General features: G+C 41.4%; 1 pseudogene; it reads right to left on the reverse strand.

Annotated features, from left to right (window-relative positions):
- Positions 1–8,326: 8,326 nt before the first annotated feature.
- Positions 8,327–16,972, reverse strand: LOC139704627 (Golgi SNAP receptor complex member 2 pseudogene; annotated as a pseudogene).
- Between the last annotated feature and the right edge of the window lie 7,446 nt (positions 16,973–24,418).

Consider the following 24,418-nt stretch of genomic DNA (forward strand, 5'->3'; position numbering starts at 1 on the left):
GCCCAGTCCCTGGCCTCTGCACCTGTGCCTGTACTGAGCAAACAGAGTATGCCCTGCAGTGTCCCCTTGTGACCAGGACTCTGAAATCCTCAAGGGGCTTCCTTCGTTATTGGGCTTAGTCACTCCAGAACCACCATTTAGGTAAGGAGGAATGACTTCTTATTGACTCAATGGCTTTATCTAAACCTTCTAAGCATTATTTTAGAGATCCCTATAACCAAATGACTAAATCTTCTTCCCGCTTTACAGATTAAGATGTTAAAGGTCTAATAAATCATTCCACAGCAGTTGATAAAATAAAAAAGAATTTTTGACTGGGGAGATTGTACTGGAAATTTCTCACACTGGACTTGAAGGAAGGGTGTGGTGTGGGAGGCAGCAGGAGAGGAGGGCAGCTGGCATGTCCAAGGCCTGGTGCTCAGATCACCAGCCGAGTGATTCAGGATGACATAGTGTGCCTTTTTTATCTGTGACAGGAATGAGGAAGAATACCTGCCACACTGCAGGTGGTAACCAAGTGGGTGTTTTTATAATTCATCATTTGACCCGGAGATGCCCTCTCTGTCTTATTCTTCTTCCCTGTTGGTCAACAGGAGACCATGAAACCTATTGAAGCATATGAAGTAGTTGTTTAAGGCTATGAAGTGCAATACTTAGTCTGAATGAAACTCAGACCAGGCCAAGTCCATGGTTTATAAGGGAGTGTAAATAAATAATTATTGTTTCAGGACCTAGAAATAGAATAGATAAAGAAGTTGTAATCCTTGAGTGATCAAATTTAGCTTTATTTTATTTTTTTGTGATGCAGGGAATCATGTCCAGAGCTTCATACATGCTAGGTAAATGTTCTAACACTGACCCACACCACAACTCTTAAATTTAGGCTTTTCCTCTGGCCTTTCAGCAGCAATGGCTACTCTCAACTACCCCACCTTCTTGAAATGCCTTCTCTGGGCTTCTATGACATCATAGTCTTCACAAACTTCTAGTGATCTTTTTGGAGTCTTCTTTCTCTTGTTTTACCTCAAGTGTTGTTTTGCCTTAGGGTCCATCTAATGCTGCTTTCTTTGTACTTACCCTCTCCCTGGGTATTCTCATCAATTGGTTCTTACTTCTACAACCCTTTCCAGGTCTGTCTCCTGGACTCCAAAATGATTTGTTCAGTGCTTGGCTGAACATCTCCACTTGGATTTCCCACAGTCATCCAATATCAGCATGCCCAAAACTGCTCACCATCCTCCATGCAGCTTTGCTCTGTGAAAGGCAAGGCCACCCATTCCATGTACCACGCGAAACATTCAGCAGGCATTTTTTACTCTTCCCTCTCTCGTATCCAGTCACAAAGTCCTATTGATTTTGCTTCCAAACTGTCTCCAGAATCTGTGGTTCACGCCCTTTGGGAGAGGACATATAATGGTTAAGAGCACAGATATGGATCTGTCCTGGCCACAAGGCTGTGGCCTTTGGCAAATTGTTCAGTTCCTGTCTGCCTCAAATGTAAACTGTGATGGTACCTTCATGTAGGATGTCCTGAGGGGGAGTGATGAGTACATGTAGGGTACTTAGGACTGTGCCCACCTCTGCAAGGGTTCCTGGGGGCGTTGCTGCCACAGGTGCTTTCATTACACATAAGATGTCCAAGACACTCTGCCTGGTCTCTCTGCTTCTCGTCTTACCCAAATCTATTCTCCACCTGGCAAACCAGCAGATAGTTCTAAAGCTTGTATTGGGTCCTTCCCTGCTAATTATACTCGGGTCCAAACTCCTTGGCTTATTAAGGTTCTTCATTTTGCTGGTAAATGGATGGAACTTGAGACTATTGAAATAAGCCAATTGAGACTAAGTGAAATAAGCCAATCCCCCAAAACTAAAGACTGAACGTTCACTCTGCTATGTGGATGATAACACATAAGGGTAGGGGAGGGAAGAATAGAAGTTCATTGGATTAGACAAAGGGAAAATGAAGGGAAGGGAGACGGGATGGGATTAGGAAAGACAGTGGAATGAGTTGGACATAACTTTCCTATGTTCATATATGAATACATAATCAGTGTAACTCCACAACATGTACAACTGCAAGAATGGGAAGTTATATTCTATGTATGTATGTACGATATGTCAAAATACACTCTACTGTTATGTAGATATTGTGTCCAATAGATTAGCTGATGGAAGTCGGGCAGGGAGAAACTAAACCAGAGCAGCTAACTATATACCAAGGCCACGAGCTGGAATGCGGACCATGCCTTTCTGTTTGTCTGGGTATCCCAGAACCATGTGTCTGGCAGCTGGTGCTCAGTACCCGAATTAGGTACTACTAATTATAATTATATACATAATCTACTGCTAAGTATATCTGAAAAGAACATATAAAAAAAGGTTCTTCATAAGCTATACTTATCCCTTGCTCTTGTCACAACTTGAAGTCTTCAGTTTCCTGCTGTCCGTCCTATTTAAACTCCCCTCTCTCCTTTCCCTACAAAGCTTTCCATGTGCTATCCCTCTGTCCAGAGGTATCTTCCTCTCTCCTTTGCTTGTCAATGCCTTTCTGCCTTTACCTGGCCAAAGACTCCTTTAGGTCTCAGTTTAGGACACTTCCCCTGGGAAGAATTCCCAGACCTCCCTTCTCCTAACCACTATTCTTCTAAACAAAAACTAGTTTGCCTACCAACTGGGCAAAATTCCTTGTCTGTTCTGGAAAATACCATTTTCTCATCCCCAGTCCATGTTTCACCTGCAAGGTGAAGATAGAGCAGGTATGTCCTGGGAGGATAACTACTTTAGGAATAGTTTTGACCTTTATACTTCCCTTGTTCTTTTTTCTTCTCCAATAAAACTTCTTAGTGGGACCATGCTATTTCTCTGTGATTAACTGGACACTCCTTGTGGACATGCTGTCTTGTGGGAGGCTGACTGAGGCTTCCTCCTAGATAGACACTGGCACTCGTTTAAGTAGTGCTACTGAAGGTCCATTCACTAGCCAGCCAGCTGGTCAAATTTGGGGCTGGAACTCAGATAGCTTGGGGATGGCTCTTTCTTTGGTCAGTTTCTCGAGCCCACACTCACCTTGGTTTCAGGATTGGCCTCATCTAGCCCTTCCAAGCATAGGCAAAGATCTGCTCTTCTGTTGCAGATTCCTGTCTCCTTCCTTAGATATTGTGTCCAATAGATTAGCTGATGGAAGTCGGGCAGGGAGAAACTAAACCAGAGCAGCTAACTATATACCAAGGCCATGAGCTGGAATGCGGACCATGCCTTTCTGTTTGTCTGGGTATCCCAGAACCATGTGTCTGGCAGCTAGTGTTCAGTACCTGAATTAGGCATCATTGGCGGACAGGGCAAGGCAAGGCACACAGGCAGCATTGGCAATACCTCTGGCCATTGCAGAGAATAAAGACAGCATGGATCTGCTAACACACAGAAAGTAGGCCTCGTCCATCCTCCTGTGGGTTGGCCAGCACTCACCAAGGTTCAGGCTGGCATCTAGAAGCACTGCAGATAGTTCTTAGAGAAGGCAGGAGAAGCATCCAGAGTCAAGGCCCAAATTTACTCTCCACCCTTCCCACTGCCATCTTTGTCCTCAATCAAGTATCTAAAATATAACTGGTTTGCAGAATAGTGTCTGCATTGATTATAGTGCTAGATAGTCCTTTAGGGTTGAACTTTCAATGTTTGGCTATATGTTCCTTAATAGACTTAGAAGAAATAACTAGTTATTGATAATGCTCCTAAATATGCCATTTCTTTTTTAAAAGAGTAGCAGAGGGAGGGCAAACACAGTTTTATTGTTGTTTTCCACTCTGAGCTCAGATCAGCTATTGGTGCTACCTCAATCCTGCTCTCTCAAGCTGAACCCTTGCACAAACTCTTACCAGATTCAGTGACATGTGTTACTCCTTTTTCGTTACTTTCAAGTGCTGTGGGCAGATTTTTTTCATCTTAGAAACACACATGAAAAATTTAAAAGGAAATTTAAAGAAGAGTCATCTGAAATTTTCACTCACTCACCATTTCTATGGCGATCTCTCCTAACTCTGATGGGCAGACATCATGTAATGGGAATTGCAGGGCATCAGGGCCAGAAATCTTGGGATGGGTTCTTGGTACAACCTGAAAAGACAGGCAAAAAATGGATCAAAAATGGCTAAAATACATGCCACTCGATGTCCCCAGCTTCTCCAGCTGGCAGGGATCACTCTTCCTTTTTTACCCAAATAAAGTTATCTGTGCCTGTATATGGCAAATACAGAGTATGCTGAGTTCTCCCTGGGTATTTCAGAGACTGCCCAGATAGTGTGGACCTGCTTCTCTTGCCTATCCTGACTGTGCTGACCTCTGCGAGCCTTCTTGCTACAGATAAACAAGGGAAGGGTGCTTTAGTGGCCATTATTACAGACTTCCCAAGTGGTTGCCATCCCTGTCCCACATGAGGGTACATTCTCTTTTCCTAATAAAGTCTTGGGGTAACGGGAGGGTCACCTGAAGGCTCACACTCTGCCTTGTTTCTACTACCTGTCCTGCTTCCTTTGGTCTGGTTTCTCACCTCTCCTTTGCCTCTGAAGGAAGAAATATCCCCTCCCCTCATATAGCCCCCTCCCAGGAAAGACACCCCTTCAGACTCAACCTTCCCACCACAGGAGAGGAACTGGCCCTTTCTTTTCAACTCCCAAATGGCCATGAAGTATTCTAAAATAGAAGATGATCTTTTAACACCAAAGTTGAATACTGCTTCTTTAAACACAAAACTTTCAGCAATTTTGACAGAGTGGTTTCCCCAGCTTCTAATTGTCAAGCTTTCAGAATTACTAGGTGCATCAATCATTGTGTGGGCACCCTGGAAGTCTATTTGGAGGAGTTGGAGGCAGTCACAGTCCAATTGCACAAGGCTGAGAGACTTCCCTGATAAGAACTCATTTCAAGGGAAGAGAAGTTCAGGGCAGGGCCATGCCCAGATTAGGGTATGGAGTAGAGGCTATGAATTCTGAGTCCAGCACCACTGAGATATTGCACCTGGGTCCAGCAGAGATGAGGATGGACATAAACAGCAACATTAGCAGCAGCAGTGACAAGAACCAAGTCAAAAGAGCTACTTTCTTGGTTAGAGATGACATCTCTAAGAGGTTGGCCATGTGTTACACCCAGCCTAACAGCATGGGACACAAAAGTAAAGGAAGGACTCTGTTCTCTGGGAAATATATTCAAGATAGACTCAGAGCATCAATGAAACCAGCTTTGTGGGCAGGTGACTGGTGTAACTGTGCCAGGCCCCATACTCAGGAGGCTCCTGTGCTTGCTTTAAGCTCTGCTACCACCATCTTGAAATTATTTACAACTTTTAGAAAAGGGACATCATGTTTTCACTTTATACTGAACCTTCCAAATTAAGTAGCTAGTCCTTAAGAAATGGTGCCAGCAATGTTTTTACTCCATTTGCCCATAGTTCCTAAAATGAACTACCTTGGTGGAACACTGGAGTCTTTAAGCTGCAGACATCACCACAGGGTCACCTGGAGGCCTGGGCAATGTTTTTTTTTTTTTTTAATTTTTTATTGTTGGCTGTTCAAAACATTACATAGTTCTTGATATATCATATTTCACAATTTGATTCAAGTGGGTTATGAGCTCCCATTTTTACCCCATATACAGATTGCAGAATCACATCAGTTACACATCCATTGATTTACATATTGCCATACTAGTGTCTGTTGTATTCTGCTGCCTTTCCTATCCTCTACTATCCCCCCTCCCCTCCCCTCCCCTCCCCTCTTCTCTCTCTGCCCCCTCTACTGACATTCGTTTGTCCCCCTTGTATTATTTTTCCCCTTCCCCTCACTTCCTCTTGTATGTACTTTTGTATAACTCTGAGGGTCTCCTTCCATTTCCATGCATTTTCCCTTCTCTCTCCCTTTCCCTCCCACCTCTCATCCCTGTTTAATGTTAATCTTCTTCTCATGCTCTTCGACCCTACTCTGTTCTTAGTTACTCTCCTTATATCAAAGAAGACATTTGGCATTTGTTTTTTAGGGATTGGCTAGCTTCACTTAGCATAATCTGCTCTAATGCCATCCATTTCCCTGTAAATTCTATGATTTTGTCATTTTTTAATGCAGAGTAATACTCCATTGTGTATAAATGCCACATTTTTTTTATCCATTCATCCATTGAAGGGCATCTAGGTTGGTTCCACAGTCTAGCTATTGTGAATTGTGCTGCTATGAACATCGATGTAGCAGTGTCCCTGTAGCATGCTCTTTTTAGGTCTTTAGGGAATAGACCGAGAAGGGGAATAGCTGGGTCAAATGGTGGCTCCATTCCCAGCTTTCCAAGAAATCTCCATACTGCTTTCCAAATTGGCTGCACCAATTTGCAGTCCCACCAGCAATGTACAAGTGTACCCTTTTCCCCACATCCTCGCCAGCACTTGTTGTTGTTTGACTTCATAATGGCTGCCAATCTTACTGGAGTGAGATGGTATCTTAGGGTGGTTTTGATTTGCATTTCTCTGACTGCTAGAGATGGTGAGCATTTTTTCATGTACTTGTTGATTGATTGTATGTCCTCCTCTGAGAAGTGTCTGTTCAGGTCCTTGGCCCATTTGTTGATTGGGTTGTTTGTTCTCTTATTGTCTAATTTTTTGAGCTCTTTGTATACTCTGGATATTAGGGCTCTATCTGAAGTGTGAGGAGTAAAGATTTGTTCCCAGGATGTAGGCTCTCTATTTACCTCTCTTATTGTATCTTTTGCTGAGAAAAAACTTTTTAGTTTGAGTAAGTCCCATTTGTTGATTCTAGTTATTAACTTTTGTGCTATGGGTGTCCTATTGAGGAATTTGGAGCCCGACCCCACAGTATGTAGATCGTAGCCAACTTTTTCTTCTATCAGACGGCGTGTCTCTGATTTGATATCAAGCTCCTTGATCCATTTTGAATTCACTTTTGTGCATGGCGAGAGAAAGGGATTCAGTTTCATTTTGTTGCATATGGATTTCCAGTTTTCCCAGCACCATTTGTTGAAGATGCTATCCTTCCTCCATTGCATGCTTTTAGACCCTTTATCAAATATAAGATAGTTGTAGTTTTGTGGATTGGTTTCTGTGTCCTCTATTCTGTACCATTGGTCCACCCGCCTGTTTTGGTACCAGTACCATGCTGTTTTTGTTACTATTGCTCTGTAATATAGTTTGAAGTCTGGTATCGCTATACCGCCTGATTCACACTTCCTGCTTAGCATTGTTTTTGCTATTCTGGGTCTTTTATTTTTCCATATGAATTTCATGATTGCTTTCTCTATTTCTACAAGAAATGCCGTTGGGATTTTGATTGGCAATGCATTAAACCTATAGAGAACTTTTGGTAATATCGCCATTTTGATGATGTTAGTTCTGCCTATCCATGAACAGGGTATATTTTTCCATCTTCTAAGATCTTCTTCTATTTCTCTCTTTAGGGTTCTGTAGTTTTCATTGTATAAGTCTTTCACCTCTTTTGTTAGGTTGATTCCCAAGTATTTTATTTTTTTTGAAGATATTGTGAATGGAGTGGTTGTCCTCATTTCCATTTCAGAGGATTTGTCGCTGATATACAGGAATGCCTTTGATTTATGCGTGTTGATTTTATATCCTGCTGGGCAATGTTAATGAAGCAGAATCCCAGCTCACCACCACTGAGGCATCTATGGATTTAATGGGCATAAGTAGCTCTAGAAGCAGTGGGCAACAGGGTCTTGGCATTGGGCATCAGTGTCCTCAAGGGCAGATACCAGTCACCATAGTAGCTGGAAGATTATCTTAGGTAGCTCTTCAGCCAGTGAAGAGGTAAAAAGAGCCATTGAGGTCAGGAGAATATGGTACCTCAGGGAACTGAGGAGAAACTGATAGGAAAGCTTTACAGGACAGAGAGAAGTGGGTCCTGCTCCACATGTATGTGGGGACTGGAGTCAGAGGTAGGCTTCTAAAGTATTCTGTTACTATGACTTCATTTTTACTTTATGATTTGTACAGCCTCAAAAACAGGTTACATATGAGAAGTGAAGGTAACAATAAAAACCTCTCCACCAAATTCTGCAACTGAAGTAAGACTTTTTGGAAAAAGGGAACCCTAAGTCCAATCTTGATATTTGCTGTGGGGATAAGTCTAGATTGACTAGACTCCAGGCCATACTGATATTGAATGGTGGTAGTAATGACATGAATTTTTACTAATATGCCAGTGTTGTTTCAAAGTGTTTTCATGCATTTTGACTTAAATGAGCAAGAGAACAAACCTACAAGGAAGGAAAGATGGAAATTATCCTCACATTATAGATGAAGAAACCAAGGCTAAAGACATCAACTGGCCTGCATGCTGGAACTCTGCAGGTGGGGTGTGTCTATGTTCTGGCCTTCAGGCTGGTCAAGGAAATGCTTTCCGTATTCTTGTAACCTAGAACCCAGTGTACAAAGAAGCATTTGACAGATCCTTGCCAATTGTACCTAATAAAACATAGGATTCAACATATAATATTTTGGTTGAGACTTGAAATACAAAAAAACCCCCTCGTGTTTCATGGTTGTTGGGGAGCAAGTCTCTGCTAAGAAAAAAGCATACAAATCTTGGAAAGCAAGCCATAAATTGCTATGTGCCACTTCGAAAACCGTTTTAGGCATAAAAAATATTGTTCAACATACTTGCTAAGTCATTTGATTCTAAGAGATATAATTTTGTTTAACCTACTATTTATGATTGATTAGGTTCCAGACTCCACAAAGCTAATGTTAATTGGAGAATTTTTTGTACCAAATAGATGAAAATGATTTCTATCTGTTAAAAAATAACTTGAAATCTTAGTTTATTTACCATTATACCATTAGCCAGCAGTCTTATTTAGCAGTCTTTAAAAAAACTATGTATTTATCAATCTCTTCCATCTTCTTTGAAATCAGCTTTCATATCCTGATGGTGGTTCCCTTATTAATGAATTAAATATACCTTTGATTAATGTTCACCGTGATCTTATGTGTCAGGTTTTAAACTTTTTGAAATTTATATTTTGATAGTTTAAACCTGTATTATTAAAATTTCACTTGGAATAAGTTACATTTCAGGTTTTGAAAAATGCAACCATACAAATAATCAGCTTTGTCTATTACTAGTCTCTTTGATGGTGCATAAAATTATAGGTTCCCAAGAAATAGTCTTTGAGATTGCAATCACGTTAATATTGCATCAATAACATTGGATGTTACCACTTTTCAACATAAATGTATTTAGAAAATTTCACCATGAAAGATTCTGAGCATGCATAAAAGTGAACAAAATAGTAAAACCTCCATGAGCCCATTACACAGCTTCTATAATTATCAGCCCATTGCCAATCCTACCCCATCCACATCTGCATGTATCAGTTATGTGAAGCATTCACAGGCATCAAGTCATTTTATCTGTAAATGTCTTCTGAAATCAGTTCTCACTTGAATCATAGTTCAGGCTAAATCTATTGAAATTGTCTTGTCAATAATCACATGCTGAGTAAGTTTTCTCAAAGATAAATGTCTAGCTTTTTTAGGACATGAAAATATTGCTCTTTCATAATCACTAGAAAACATTTTCTAGCAAAAATACACTAATCAGCAGGTCTGGCTGTAAAACAATATATATATATATATATATATATATATATATATATATATATATATATGCAACCTAATAAAAAATGGTCATACTGATTTTAATTTTTTGTTTGTTTTAAGTACTTAGATGATAAAGAATAAAGATACTAGCTAGGAAAAACAAAATAAAAAGAGGTAATTATGTGTTGTTCCTTAGCTTAATAGATGAACTATGGTAACAAAAGGACATGAAATCTTAAACTGGATTCCAAGGGTCCCACCCTGGTTCTACCACTAAGCACTGTGCAGCCTTCAATGACTCTCAACAACAAACAGGGAAAACAATAGTATTGACCTTACAAAGTTCTTATGAGGATTAAGCCTTCAGAATAGGGCCTGACACATTTGTAAATATTCATAAATCCCTTCCAGACCTTGCCCAGCTGTATGCAATTTACATGTTCATTATCCTACTATGTGCACAATTTTGTAGAATGTTTTTTCTCTATAGTTGGTGTTTATTTTCTAATTTCTATGAATGCAATTAGTTTCCACGATGCTTATTCTAAGTTGTTTAACTATTTAATAATGATGTAGCCTGCTTTATTAAGCTCTTCCTCTGATACACATATATATGTAGGTTATTTTCATGTTTTGCTGTTGCTATAAAAGGCTACCATTTTTGCGTAGCTGTGGCAGTGAAAAGTCCCAGGAATAAGTAAGGGAAACCAAAAAGGAAGAGGGGGTATTGATGAGGAGTAGGCAAGTGCTTGTAAACTCCCATATTGGGGTTCTTCAGAGGAACAAAACCAACAGAGTGTATATATATAATTAAAAGAAGCAATTTATCAAATGGGCTGATGCCATCAGACTCCACACTGATCATTAGAACCTACCCTTTAGATAAGCACAGATGGTTAGCATTCCAGAGTGAGCACACTGCTCGCTCACACTGAAACTGCAAACCAAGGCATGTAGCACTATTCATGGAAATCTTACTGAGGAGATTTACTGAGCAGAAGCCTCCTGCTATTGTCAGAGAAGTTTGGTTTCCTAGAAATTAGGGTTCCCACATTATTCTTTCAGGAATCAGTGCAATCAACCGTTTTAGGAGTCTACTCCACATTGATATTTGAATTACAAAGGGCTTATGTACTTTGTGTGTGTGTTATATAAAGGTTTGTCAAGGCCAGAGATCACTATAAAGGCAAGTGTGGAAACACTCTGATATACACTACACAAAGATGCCCTTCCAGTCAACAGAGGGCTAAGGGCTGGCGGTGGGGGATGGAATTCTGCCTCCCAGAGTTCAAGTCTAAATGGCTCAGCTGCTTTCTCCAAACTGTGTTGTCTGACAGGGCCCTCAGGTTCCCAGGAGACAGGATGGCCAGATCTGTGAAGCCTAATAATCCATTTTATGGCCTGCCAAAAGCTCTGTGCTGAGTATGGTAAAGATTTCAAACTGTGCCTCCCCAAAGGAAAGTCAAAGTCTGAAGACTTTGTACTTGGGGGTCACAGATTACTCCTTCCTGGAAATCTAGGGACCCTGTTTAGCCCATAGGAGTAGGAGCAACAGATATCTCATCTGACCAAAAGTATGAAATTAGTACCCACAAAATTCATGTTAAAGCCAGGCATGGTGGTGTGTACCTGTGATCCCTGTCACTCAGGAGGCTGAAGCAGGAGGATCTTGAGTTCAAGGCCAGCCTCAGCAACTTAGTGAGACCCTGTCTCAAAAAAGGGGGGAAGGGCGGGATTGAGGATGTGGCTCAGCGGTTAAGCACTCCTGGGTTCAATGCCCAGAGCTAAAAAAAAAAAAAAAAAAAGAGTCTGTGACAACTAAGACAATTCTCCAAAGGGGAAGTTGTGCCACAGCTGTGCCTGAAGAGGCCAGAATGCTACTAAAACGGGTAAGGGAGGGGAACAGAACACATACAGTAGAGGGGAAATAAGACAGAAGATAATTCAAGCCACAAGGAACAAAGGTTGGAAGATAAGTGGGACAAGCAAAGGTGGGGTTAATATTTACCAGGTTTCTAGTTTTTCTGGGGAATTCTGAGTGCTATGTTGTCTTGCCATGAAGCTACGAAACCTAGGGTTGGCAGGGCAGGCAGGGCCTGCAACAGATGAACAATTTTGCTAACCACGTCTTTCTGGTACTTTCAGCAAATAATCCCATTAGATGGACTTCAAGACAGACTAGCTTTATAATAAATTCCACAGCACTCTAGGTGTCTTCATCCAGGACTGGGAAGATGAGATAGTTTCTGGTTCCTGAAGTCTCACAAGGATTTATATATCAGGAACATTTCCAGGGTGACTACCCTGATTACATGGTTGCCAACAGATTCCAATGAAGTGAAGAAGCCAAAGAATTAAGAGACGTCAGAACCAGACATGAAACTGTAACTAACAAATCATTAACCTTTGCTCATTGCTACCTTCTTAAGGGCAAAGGTCCACCCAAACCTGGGCATAGGCGCCCAGCTGTGTCTGAATTTTAAAGAGCTAATCATTCTATGAACACCTTGAAAAAATTGGTGATTTGGGTCTCTAGTCTCCAGATTGAACACTCCCAGGAAAAATACTGGCCTAACTTCAGTAAGGACAAACGCTCAGCAACCCTTACCCTTAAGCTTAAGCTTACCTACCTTAAGCTTACCCTAATCAGCAATAGCTTTAGCATCTCTGCTCTCCTAGGTAGCTGCTTCCAGGAAAAGATGAGGAATATGAGCAGTTGGTCATCTACTTGTAATTTGTTTGGGGGGAGGGCAGGAGTAAGAGCATATGAATTGACCTGAATTGGTATAATGGGGACAGGAAAAACCTCTTCCCTCTCCTTCTGTTTTTGCCCCAGCCTATCCATCAGGAGCTGCAAAGGCCACTGATGGCAAGGTGTGAACAGTGTGGACAGCTCTGTGTGCGAGGCTCACTGCAGAAGCCTTCTCCAGGAGTGTACCAGTCATGTGGACAAAGCCACCAAAGCCATCCCTTCCCTCCCCCAGAGAGAGGGAGGGTAAGAGAACCAGGACTTCTTTCTTTTCCTAAGTACTATGCCTCATGGTACTAGATTCCCCTCAAAGGTGTCACAGAAAGCAGAGCAGGTTTGATCACAATGACTCCCAAGTGGTCTTCACAGTTAAGGCAGGCATATGTTTCAAAAGGAGGTCTCTAGTCCCTTCCGTTTCACTACACACACACACACACACACACACACACACACGCACACTTTGGTGCCATGGGAACACTGTCCATCCACTGGGTGTGGCTGGCTTGTGTCAAGTATGACACCATGAGGAACATGACCACCCAGGTGAGCAGCATCCCACGCATCATGAAGTACTTGTCTTGGAAAGCCCTCTTCTCAAGGAGCTGTGGAGTCACTGTTTAGATAAGCCCCACATGTTGACAATGTCAAGGATTTCTTTCTGAGTCCTTCAAGGTCAGTTTTTGGCCCTTGGTCCCTCTAGAATCCTGTGCCCATCTCCAATGAAGTCATCCATACCGGGGTGAACGTGTGGAGGGAGGAGTTAAACTGCAGGGATCTGTCCATTGGTATGGTGGTGTCAGAGTCATTAGTGGTAAAGGTGCGTGCGAGATAGACTCCTCTGTCTTTTCTGCTGCTCCCTAGCATAGTGCCCATGCTGGAAGTTTTTGAGAGCATTCTGCAGGTGCTGGACATCATACTTTAACTAGTTGACTTGACGTTTGGCATTCTGTCTTTTGTTAGGGAGTTTCTTGCTGGAAAAAAACTCCAGCTGTTCTAAATGGCTGCATATCTGATCTACGCTTGCTTGGATTTTGTTTTTTATGTGTTTGTTGGTAGGGCGACTCCATGTCACACTGGCCCTGCTGGCCTGGGCTCCAGCTCCACAAAAGACTTACATTCTTGAGCAGCTACACAATTATATACACACAAATATACACACATACACACACAAACATATACATACACACACATATATACAGTAGATATTGTATAGTACTACATATGCAATATATACTATATATGTAAATGTGTACATGTGATTCATATATGTGTAATTTACATGTTGCATAGAAAATATATATCCTGTACACTATACAGTATATAATGTATTTATAGAAGTTTTCAAACTTCTCTTTTCTCTGTTCACATTTTAACAGGGCAGTGTTATAGTTTAGAACTGGAATGTTCCCTAAAGGTCCGTTTTTTGGCCTAGGCTTGGTCCTAAGCTTGGTGCTTTTGGGAGGTGGTGAAACTTTAAGAGGTGGGGCCTTGTGGGAGGTTTTAGGCCATTGTGGGTGTGGCCTCAAAGGGGATTGTGGACACCTGTCTCTCTCTCTCTCTGTCACATCTGGCATTGATGAGAACGGGCCTCCCCTGCCACCTGCTTCTGCATCTGTCATGATGTGCTGCCACAGGCTCAAAGCAATGACTGAAACCTCCAAAATTGTGAGCCAAAATAAACCTTTCCTTTTAAAAAGTTGCTTATCTCAGGCATTTTTAAAAAGTACTGGTACGTTGACTAACAAATAGTATATATACTTTTAAATTAAAAGTACAATAACATTAATAATAAAATGGTCTTTTTAAACCCCTTCTTCAAAACTCACCCAGGGAAAAATATAGTGAATAAAGATACTGGGTTAAAATTGTAATCACATTCTTTTTTTTTTTTTTTTTTGCTGTGGTGACTAAAGTTTTATTTTTTATTAAAAGCTTTTCCACATTATTCACATTTGTAGGGCTATTCTCCAGCATGAGTTCTGTTGTGGTGAATAAGGCCTGTTTTATTGCTAAAAGCTTTGCAACATTCCTTATAATTGTAAGGCTTCTCTCCAGTGTAAATTCTTCTGTGGCAAATAAGGGGTAAAATTTGAGTAAAAATTTTGTCACATACTTGCATTTGTGAGGCTTCTCTCCAGTGTGAGTTCTGTTGTGGCAAATAAGGTGTGATTTTTGACTGAACGCTTTGCCACATTCTTTACATTTGTAAGGCTTCTCTCTAGTGTGAGTTCTGATGTGGCAAATAAAGCCTATTTTTTGAGTAAAAGCTTTGCCACATTCTTTACATTTGTAGGGCTTCTCTCCAGTGAGTTCTGCTGTGGTGAATAAGGTCTATTTTTTGACCAAAACCTTTGCCACATTCTTTATATTTGTAGGGCTTCTCTCCAGTGTGAGTTCTGCTGTGGTAAATAAGGTGTGATTTTTGACCAAAAGCTTTGCAACAATCTTTACATTTCTAGGGCTTCTCTCCAGTGTGAGTTCTGCTGTGGCAAATAAGGTGTGATTTGTGACCAAAAGCTTTGCCACATTCTTTACATTTGTAGGGCTTCTCTCCAGTGTGAGTTCTGCTGTGGTAAATAAGGTCTGATTTTTGACCGAAAGCTTTGCCACAATCTTTACGTTTGTAGGGCTTCTCTCCATTGTGAGTTCCTCTGTGGTAAATAAGACTTTTTTTTTTTTTTTTTTACTAAAAGCTTTGCAACATTCTTTATATTTGTAGGGCTTCTCTCCAGTATAAATTATCTGGTGATGGACAACGCCTGAGTTTTTATATGATTTCTGGTCTTCACTCTCACTTGTAGTTTTCCATATTTTCTTTTGTGGGAAATAGTCAAGATCACAACTTCTATATTTTGCACTTATCACTTCATGAAATATATGTTTTAGGCCCTTTTCTGGTGAATATTCTTGGATATGATTAGGAGTCATGGCTTGTGAATATTATCCAAATTCTTGTAGAGACCACATTATCCAAGAGGACTACATCACAAAAAGTGTAGAAAAGTATCATTAACAGCCTTTTGTCCTTCATAAGGTAGTATTGTGTATTTGGGAAATATCTACCAGCTACCTTCACCAGGAAGGCCAAGTTTCTATAGTTCTCTAGCATCACATCTCTATATAAATTTTTCTGAGCAGGCTGAAGGCATTCCCACTCCTCTTCAGTAAAATCAATGGATATATCCATAAATGTTAACAGTTCCATTTCCTGGCTCTCAGGGTTCTCAGCGTTCTCCCTGTGGTTTGTTTTCAGATTCTGCATAGCACAGACACCTGGGCTCCGGATCCAGAACAGAAGCCTACAAAAAGATTTTTAAAATGGCCGTAATCACATTCTTGAGGCTAAAAATTTTGACTCTGTATTTGCAAGAGCTAGGACATTATCTTATTTGAACTGTGCTCTTTTTTGAAAGCATGAAACAAAATAAAAAACTAAGCTCCTGTTGTCTATACCATGAAGGGGAAGTATGAGACAATTGGGAGTAATCTGTTGTCTATACCATAAAGGGGAAGTATGAGACAACTGGGAGACTGATTCTCTTCCTCCTTTGGGATTTATGGTATGTTATCTCTGAGAACTAGTATTTTCCCTTGAGAAATATTAATGTGTGTGTGTGTGTGTGTGTCTGTGTGTATGCTGCTTCAACTGTTTGGTGTCGGACCATTAAGATCAGAGTGTCTGAAAAATCCTAGCTGTGGAGTCCACAGTGAAGGACTGGGGAAAGCGATGGGTATCACTCAAAGTCCTGCTCAGCCATGCCTCCTGCATTCCCCACCTCACACACACTGAGTTGGGGGTTCCAGATTCTAATCCCAGAAAATCAGCAAGCAGAGGGCAAGACATACTGAGGCCAGATCAGTCCCTATGGGTAGGGGCCTGGGTATTTTGGAGACAGGGAAGAGGGAATATAAGGTGGGTGGGAGAATCAGGCAAGTTACCAGGGGCATTTGTGAGGGGCTGAATTTCTTCACACAGTCTTAGTTCTATCCTCTCTATATTAAATTCCCTTGAGATTCCCCTAACCCCTTCAATAAAGTCTGACACATGTAGACAATGTTATGGGGTACTTTCTTGGAGGACAACAAGATCAACCTTCCCCCTAACACCCAGGAGAGTAAGTGCCAACTTCTCACAGGAAGCGAAATGGAAGGCAATGGCCAATGGAGAAGGAGGGATGCCAGTAGCAGAGCTGGGAGTGTTACTACTTGACTCTAGCAGTCTGATAAACCATAACTGGTTATTGGGTCAGCAGGCTTCCCTTCCCCCACCTCTTTCAAAGGGCGGGGAATTTCCACCTGATTGAGACCCGAATGGCCAATCAGAAGCTGACATGACAAAGGATCCCAACCACCATGGGGTCCTGCCAGCTCAAGCCATTGGCCTGTCAACTCACATCAGCCCTGACCAACCTGTGACCGAACCACAGAATACCCCTCAGCTCAGCCAACCTGCTGTCGGTAGCTGCAATTTAGATGGCCTGGGCCCTCCTACCTCCAGCTTCCTTCATTAGTATTGTTCTTGCCTTTCCTGCCCCTTACTTCCGGGCCCTCACGCTTTCATCGACCGGTGAACCTCGTCCAGGAGGCCCCCAATTAACCACCTTTTGGTGCCTCATTCTTGTTCCATGGTTCCTGATCTTGTGCACCCTTTTGGCTTTATACTGGTCTAAACAGAAAAGTTAATGGTGAAAAGCAGAAAAGGAAACTAACCAATATGGCTATATTGGAAAGGCAAAGTGAGATCCAGCATCTCAGCCCTGTCTTAGGATGCTAACAGGAGTTTTAGTTTTAAATACAGGGGGAATTGGGGTGGGGGGGCCAAGAGCTATACAGAATTAAGCAGCCTTGGTCAAACTGTGGTCTAGCAGACCATTCTCTTGGTTCTGCTTCTGAGAGGTGGCTTAGGAGAAGTTCTTATTGCTTGAGGGGCAATTTCTTTTTGCTATTCAGACCTGTGATCCTGGAAAGGGAAAATTCCTGCTTAGGGAACAGTCTCATCATGGGTTGGTTTCCTAGAAGGTGTAGGACAAAGACAGAAGATTTTTAGTTGCTAGTTTGAGCTCTGAAAGAAGTCAGGCATGTTGTAAAAACTGACAGTTGAAAGTCTCTGAAAATATCTGTCTTAAAGGGGGATAAAATATGTAGGTCAATTTAGGGCTGCTAAGTCTTGTATTACTAGTTTTTAGATGAACTTTCATTAAATGATTAACATTGCTCTTAAGGTAATAAAGGAGACAGATACAAAATGAAAGCAGAGATGCCAGGCTTTATCCTGCTTTCAGTTACCCACTGGGCCTCTGCAGGCTGACTTGTTTTAACTACTTTTAGCAAAGATAATCTCTTTAGGTTTCTTTTACAAGAGCAGAGTTGAGGAAACACAAGTAAGCTGCTCCTGAATGATACCAGAAGGATGCTGATTTTCTCATATTTAGAGTAAAAAAGAGAATCTGGTCTGAAGGACATCAGTAATGCTCTTTTTTTAAAAAATTTATTTTTTAGCTGTAGTTGGAACAATACCTTTATTTTATTTATATGTGGTGTTGAGGATCGAAACCAGGGCATCGCACGTGCTAGGCGAGCGCTCTACCACTGAGCCACAACCCCAGCTCCAGTAATGCTGTTATGTGAGAAATGCCACATAAGCCACATGAGCTGTTGTAAGTGAAAGGAAGGAACAATCGGCTATTACTCTGCACAATTATGAGATGACAAAAACTAGTTCTGCGTGCACCAGGCTTTGCATGAGGAGAAAAAGACCCTGGATTTAGGATGTTATAGTATTCTAAAATGATAAGAATTACATCACAGAAAAAATGACATGGCAGGACTGGATAGTTGGGCAACCACCATAGATCAGTTTCTTACCATATCAAAATTATAGCACTTACTTTATTGATCATTATGATCTAAGGTATTTTCTAAAATTCAGTTAGCAAAGAATTTTCTTCATGGCATTTAAGGTGAGGCAAATGACATTGTCATACAGTAGGAAGAGAAAGGTGAATGCTGTAATTCTAAACTGGTAATCTTCAGAAGAACTCTTTGAAAAAAAAAAAACAACAATCAACATGCATTTAAAAGAGATTCCAGGGCTAGCCAAACAATTAAGGATCAATCATTAAGCCAAATCACTGAAGATCTATTATGCTCAAGAGTTTGTATTGCTTCTTCTACTTGCTGTCCATGGAAAGAAACACAGAGGTTAAAATCAAAGCAGAACTGAATTTCATTTGGGAATTACATTGCAATTGGAACACAGAACATGATGATAGGAATGCACATGCTATGTAAACTGTAGGTGTAGTAGTAAAAGAGATTAAGGCAAAGGGAAGTTTTTAAAGGCAAAAATGAGACACATTGTACAAGATATCTTGAAACAACAATTTTTGGTTACAAGGATTAATAGTAAGGGTGATGGCAGTCTGAGGTTGACATCCTCCTAGAAGCACTTTTGGACAAGGTTGTAGTGACCTTTGTGCAAGGTTGTGGGTCCAACTTTTGAAACAGTTACTATCAGGCAATCATGCATTAAGAACCCTTCTTTCATCACCTTTTGATGCTGTTTTATTAGGAGTGACATAAGCAATTCCATTTTGATTCTGACATCTTTCGCACTACTCACTACTCTTAAGGACTCTAACAACTATGCAAATTTAGAAGGTCTGGTTTCTTCCTCCCTGGTAGCAGCTCCAACATCTCCTTATATTTCTATGGTTCCTAGACAAGCATAAGTGTGAGTAGCAAGAAAACAACGAAGAATTATCTTTATTAATTTGGGATCTTTGTGGAAAAGCAATAGAATATACATCATACTTTTCTAGTGCTAATCATCAGCATCAAGGGCCAGAAGCATGTGACCTTTTTTGTATGTCCTGAAGTTGCCAAAACAGGTTTTAGTACTGAACTGGGAAACTGTTCAACATTTCAGGTAAAAAGAAACTCTTAGCATAAGATTTTATTCTGACAATGTGAACAGGTTTTAATTATTTATTTGGCCCAAAGGAATTAAATACAGACTAAATGCAAAAGGCTGGACCAGGTCCTGAAGGAGGACTTGAAATAGTTGGAGGTCAACTGTCCTTTCAAACCAGATATATCAGCCATGACACCTTTAAGAATCACAAATCATAGTTCTAAGACGCACATCTATCCAGTTTGAGGCCTCTTAGCACCGATGGCATCTGGTGATCCCCATAGTCCTTGCTGGTGTCCTGATGCAGCTTTTACTGCTTATCTATACTGTGACCATGGACATCACTGTTCAGATTATCCCATCAACTGAGTCACATGCATTTTAGGGATCAGACCTATACAGTTGAATAAATTTACCATTTTACCCATTTTAAGTGTATAGTTCAATACAAACATTAAATACATTTGCACTGTCAGGTGACTGTCACCTCTATCCATCCCCACACTTTGCCATTATCTCAAACTAGATCTCTATGTCTTTAAACAGTAACTAACCCCTGTTCTTTCTTCCCTCTCATCCTGGTAACCACCATTCCACTTTCTCTATGAACTTCACTACTTTAGATTTCCAGAGTGGAATCATACAATATTTGTCCTTTATCACTGATTAATTTCATCTAATATAATCCCTCAAGACCCATGTGTGTTGCAGCATGTTTCAGAATTTCCTTCCTTTTTAAGGCTGAATTCTGTCCCATTGTATACCACGTTTTCTTTCTCCAGTTCTGTTAATGACTCATAATTCTTTTTAAAAAAATGTCTTTAATGAAGTATAATTGTTATTTAGTAAACTGCACATATTTAAAGTATGATACATATGTACATATGTATGTGTGTGTCTATTAAGAAAAATTACTTAAAAGATAGAAATAATAAAAACAGTGGGCAGCATGTGTAGTACCATAAGAGGACATTCTTTAACAGCCACTCAAGGGTCACTCAACTGTTTAAGGCAGACAGAGCTTCTCAACCTCCTTACTGGTGACAGTTGGGCCAGATAATTCTTTGTCATGAGGACTGTCCTGGGTATCGCAAGATGTTTAACAGCACTCAGGGCCTACATCCCCTATGTGCCAGTAGATGCCCCTCCAATCTCATTTTGTGACCTAACATATGTCCATACAATACCAGAGTACTTCAGAGAGGCCAAATCACCCCTGGCTGAGAAACACCACTCTAGAAGTGTGTACCTGTTGGACTTCCCTGTTGGCTCTTTAATAATAAAGAGCTCATATGCAATCAAGTTGCTTGTTAACTTGCAGATCTCATTTGGTAGAGATGCAAATAATTTCTGTCCAGTAGAAGAGAGATCCACAAACCTTATGGTTTTGTATCACCCCAAAGGGCATTAAACAGTTTTGTACCTGACCCAGGAACTTTATTCTAACATTCCTTGATAAATATCTATAATTATTTAGTTTCTCAGCATGGTCTTTGAACCAGCCTTACCATCTTAATGCCTCTCTCATCAATTAGTGAGTTGAGTAAATTTTCGACATGGTCAATGTGTATTTGCAGAGTCATGTTTTTAATTTGGGGGAAAGTTACAGTTTAGCTCGAGTGACTTTTCCTTTCTAGTCTGATATGACTGAAGGGTCACCAATGTGAACTCTGGGCGAGAAGCCTTTTAGCTTTCACATTTGGCTTCCAAGTCTTCCTAGATCTCTCTCTGTGCTGTTTTTACATCCTTCCTATCTCTCGCAGCCCTTCCTCTTCTTATCCCCAGCATCATCGATTTATTTGACTCCAGCATCTCCATGTGGACCAGGGCAGTGTCTTGCAGCTGCTTCCTTGCTGCCAGTCTTTGGCTTCTTCCTTCCATCCCTGGTGAACTCTGCTGCCAAATAAGGACTCTTGATCTATGGTTCTAACATGTTGATTCTGGACCAAGAGGCAGGCACAGGACCACCGAACATCTGAACTGACACTTCTGGCCTTTTAGATTCAGAATTAAGGTTGCGGTTGCTACACACTGAGGAAACCGAGAGCCAGAAAAGCCAAGTAAAGCCAGGTGCAGTGGTGCACGCCTGTATTCCCAGCAGCTTGGGAAGCTGAGGTGGGAGGATTGCAAATGTGAGGCTAGCCTCAGCAATTTAGGTGAGGCTCTAAGCAACTTAGTGAGACCCTGTCTCAAAAAATAAAAAAGGAAAAATAAATAAATAAGAAAATCCAAGTAGCTTATTTAAATCACATAGTGAGGGATGGGAATAGTTTCAAAGAGGTTCATAATCAGACTGAATGTGCCTTAGATAGGCCCCTGGAAAGTGACTTTGGGCACAAATCCCAGCTATTATTCGGTTCCCCGTTCATTTCCATTGCAAAGTACAGGCTAGAAAATATAAATTAGTTATTCTCATTTGCAGGAACTAACAGGTGTGGAAACTGGGGCACCAACAAATTCAGGCTTTCCTGGCTTCAATCCACACCCTCCAGAGCAATCCTGATTCTTTGGCATTGTATCCTGCTTGCTATGACCCCAGAAAGGTCTGACTTCCTTGTTCTGCCACTCATTTGATCGTATAGTTGGTTTTTCCTGATACTCCCATAATTAATTCTGTTTGCTTTTCACTGTGTGCTTCTGTTTCTTTCAGGGTTCCAGTCTCCCAGTTGTGTTTCCGTCTTCCTTGGCGAACACTATCTTCTAACTTCTTTTTTGTTGTTGCTGTTGCTTGTTTTCCCACAGAAAACCAACAAGTGAGTTAGGTCCAAAATTAAAAAGTTCACCCCACATGAATAGTTAGACCAGCTTGGTGTGATGCCATTTATTTTTGTCTGATTGCACAGACAGCAATAAGTATTGTATTGGCTTGTTCGTGAGCAGGAACTTGATTAGAATCCACAAAAGTATCTTATTTAAATAGCACATAAAGTCCTATTCAAATGTGGCCAAAGTTAGATGCTTCCTAAGAGTGGTAATAAAGTCTTATTTGTTTAGCCAATTAAGATTGATGTATTTGCTTTCTTTTTTTATGAATTGGATTATTATTTTCTTTCACAAAATCACTGACAGCATGTAGTTTTCAAAAGCATGAGTATTGTTTACCTACCCCCAAATTAAATACATTTTGGAACTTAGTGAGACCTTAAGGCAGCTCTACTTCCTTGGGCTTCCAACCTCCTCTCCCCATACCCTGGTATTAACATTTTTCAGAATTGCAAAGGTCAGAAGCTTTATTCCAGCATGTAATTGTCTGATCTTAGCATAATCATTGCCTTTCCTACTTCATTTCATATTTCAGAATATATTCCAGATGATCTAAAATTTCAGTATAAAAATACCATAGAAATTGTTAGAAGAAAATGAGTTTTTGAATGACTCTGGAGTAGAAATGGGCTTTCAAATCATTAAATGAACCTCAAAAGCCAAAAGAAAAGTACATAAAATAAATGGAAACTTCTATATATCAAGTGTTATACTGAAGAAAGAATCCAATAAAACAAATAAATGAATAAAATAAAGGTCCTTCAAAACTAAAAAATATTAAAGAAAACCACAAAGTGTCTCATTCGCTTAACCATTTACACATTCAACACACACTCAAGCACCTGAAGCAATGAGTGGGGCTAGTTAAACTGACTTGGAAGGTGGATTGTGGGTTCAGGGACTGGGTCAGGTATAGAGAGCTTGCCTAGCATGCGTGAGGTCCTGGGTTCCATCCCCAGCACTGGGTGATCAGGGTGAGTGTTTGCCTGAGGTGAACCCATCACATGGAGTTTTGTTATCTTGGGCAAGTTATTTTCTTTCCTTACTTGACCCATTCTATCTCCTGTTGTGGGTAGAGAACTGGAGGCCCAGGGAAGAGAAGGCCTGGGGGTTTCTAGAGAGTAGCACAGCTTCATCTAGAAAACATACTAGAAGTGACTGGCCCAACCAGGAGAAATACTAGGCATCTGGAACAGCAGGGTGTAGATGAGGTGGCAGGCCTGGGACCAGACTGCCAGGGTGCAAATTCTGGCCCTGCTACCTACCAGTTGTCATTCAATGTCACTGTGCCTTATAGGACTCGTGAGGATTAAAGCAAAGTGCTTAGACCAGTGCCTGGCACACAATAAGCCTCGGTATGAGTTAGTTATGCTCATTCCCAGGCACTGGGGATGAAAAAGTAGACAAGAACGCACAGTCTTGGTCTTGGAGTTGAGTCTTTGTTCACAACATAGTGGAGAATAGAGTGTGGAAAAGACTAAAGAGGAAACATCAAGGACATTATGGGAGTAAGGAAGGGAGCCTCTAACCCAGGACAGGGGCAGGGGAGGTTGCCTAGAGGAAGCCACAGCCTTGCTGAGACCTAGAGGAATCAGGAGTGGGCCTTCCCTGTGGATAAAGGGAACAGCTGAAGTCCAAGTGAAGAGATGAGAAAGACTAGTCATTTCCAGGAAATAATCAGAGAAAGGCAGTAGGGATGCCCAAGCACGTCCTGGGGTAAGGACAGGTGTCAGGGTCTTGAGGATGAGGCTGGTGCTGGGCCGCCAGGCTGGCAGCTCCTTCTTTCCCTACCAATTGCCTGGCTGATCAGGCATTACCTAAATGCCACTTCCTGCAGGATGTTACCCATCAGGTAATACTTCAATGCTGCTTCCTCCAGGATGTCTTTGAGGATCCTACCTGCCCCAGCATGTTAGGCCTACTTGCCGCAGGAGCCGTTGGTGCCTTGGCAATATCTCATTATTATTTGTTTGTGGCTCTTCCTCCTCGACACTGAACTGCTGCAGTCATAGCTGCATGACAGTTTACCAACATACATCAATTAGTATGTCCCACTTATAGGTAAGACAACAGAGGCAGGGAGAGGATCCTGGAGATTCCCGAGGGCACAGGGAGCCAGGTTTTCCCACAATCATTCCAATACAGGCTTTACTTCCCAGCAACCTGCATGACAGCTGCAGTTCTGGACCAGACAGAGCTCATCTCCCATGAGCTGGGGCTGCAGCTGTCATGGGCTGGAAGGCAATGAGCACCAAGATCTATCTGTTGCACCTCCACCTGTGCAGGCCTCCACCTGCACCTCTCTGACCCATGGATGTGTGTGGCAGAGGAGTCAGAGGCTCACTCCTGGCTCCTACAGGTCTGCACTCACCTCATTACCTCGCCT

The sequence above is a fragment of the Marmota flaviventris genome, chromosome 2, assembly GCF_047511675.1.
Source record: "Marmota flaviventris isolate mMarFla1 chromosome 2, mMarFla1.hap1, whole genome shotgun sequence".
NCBI classification, from domain to species: domain Eukaryota; kingdom Metazoa; phylum Chordata; class Mammalia; order Rodentia; family Sciuridae; genus Marmota; species Marmota flaviventris.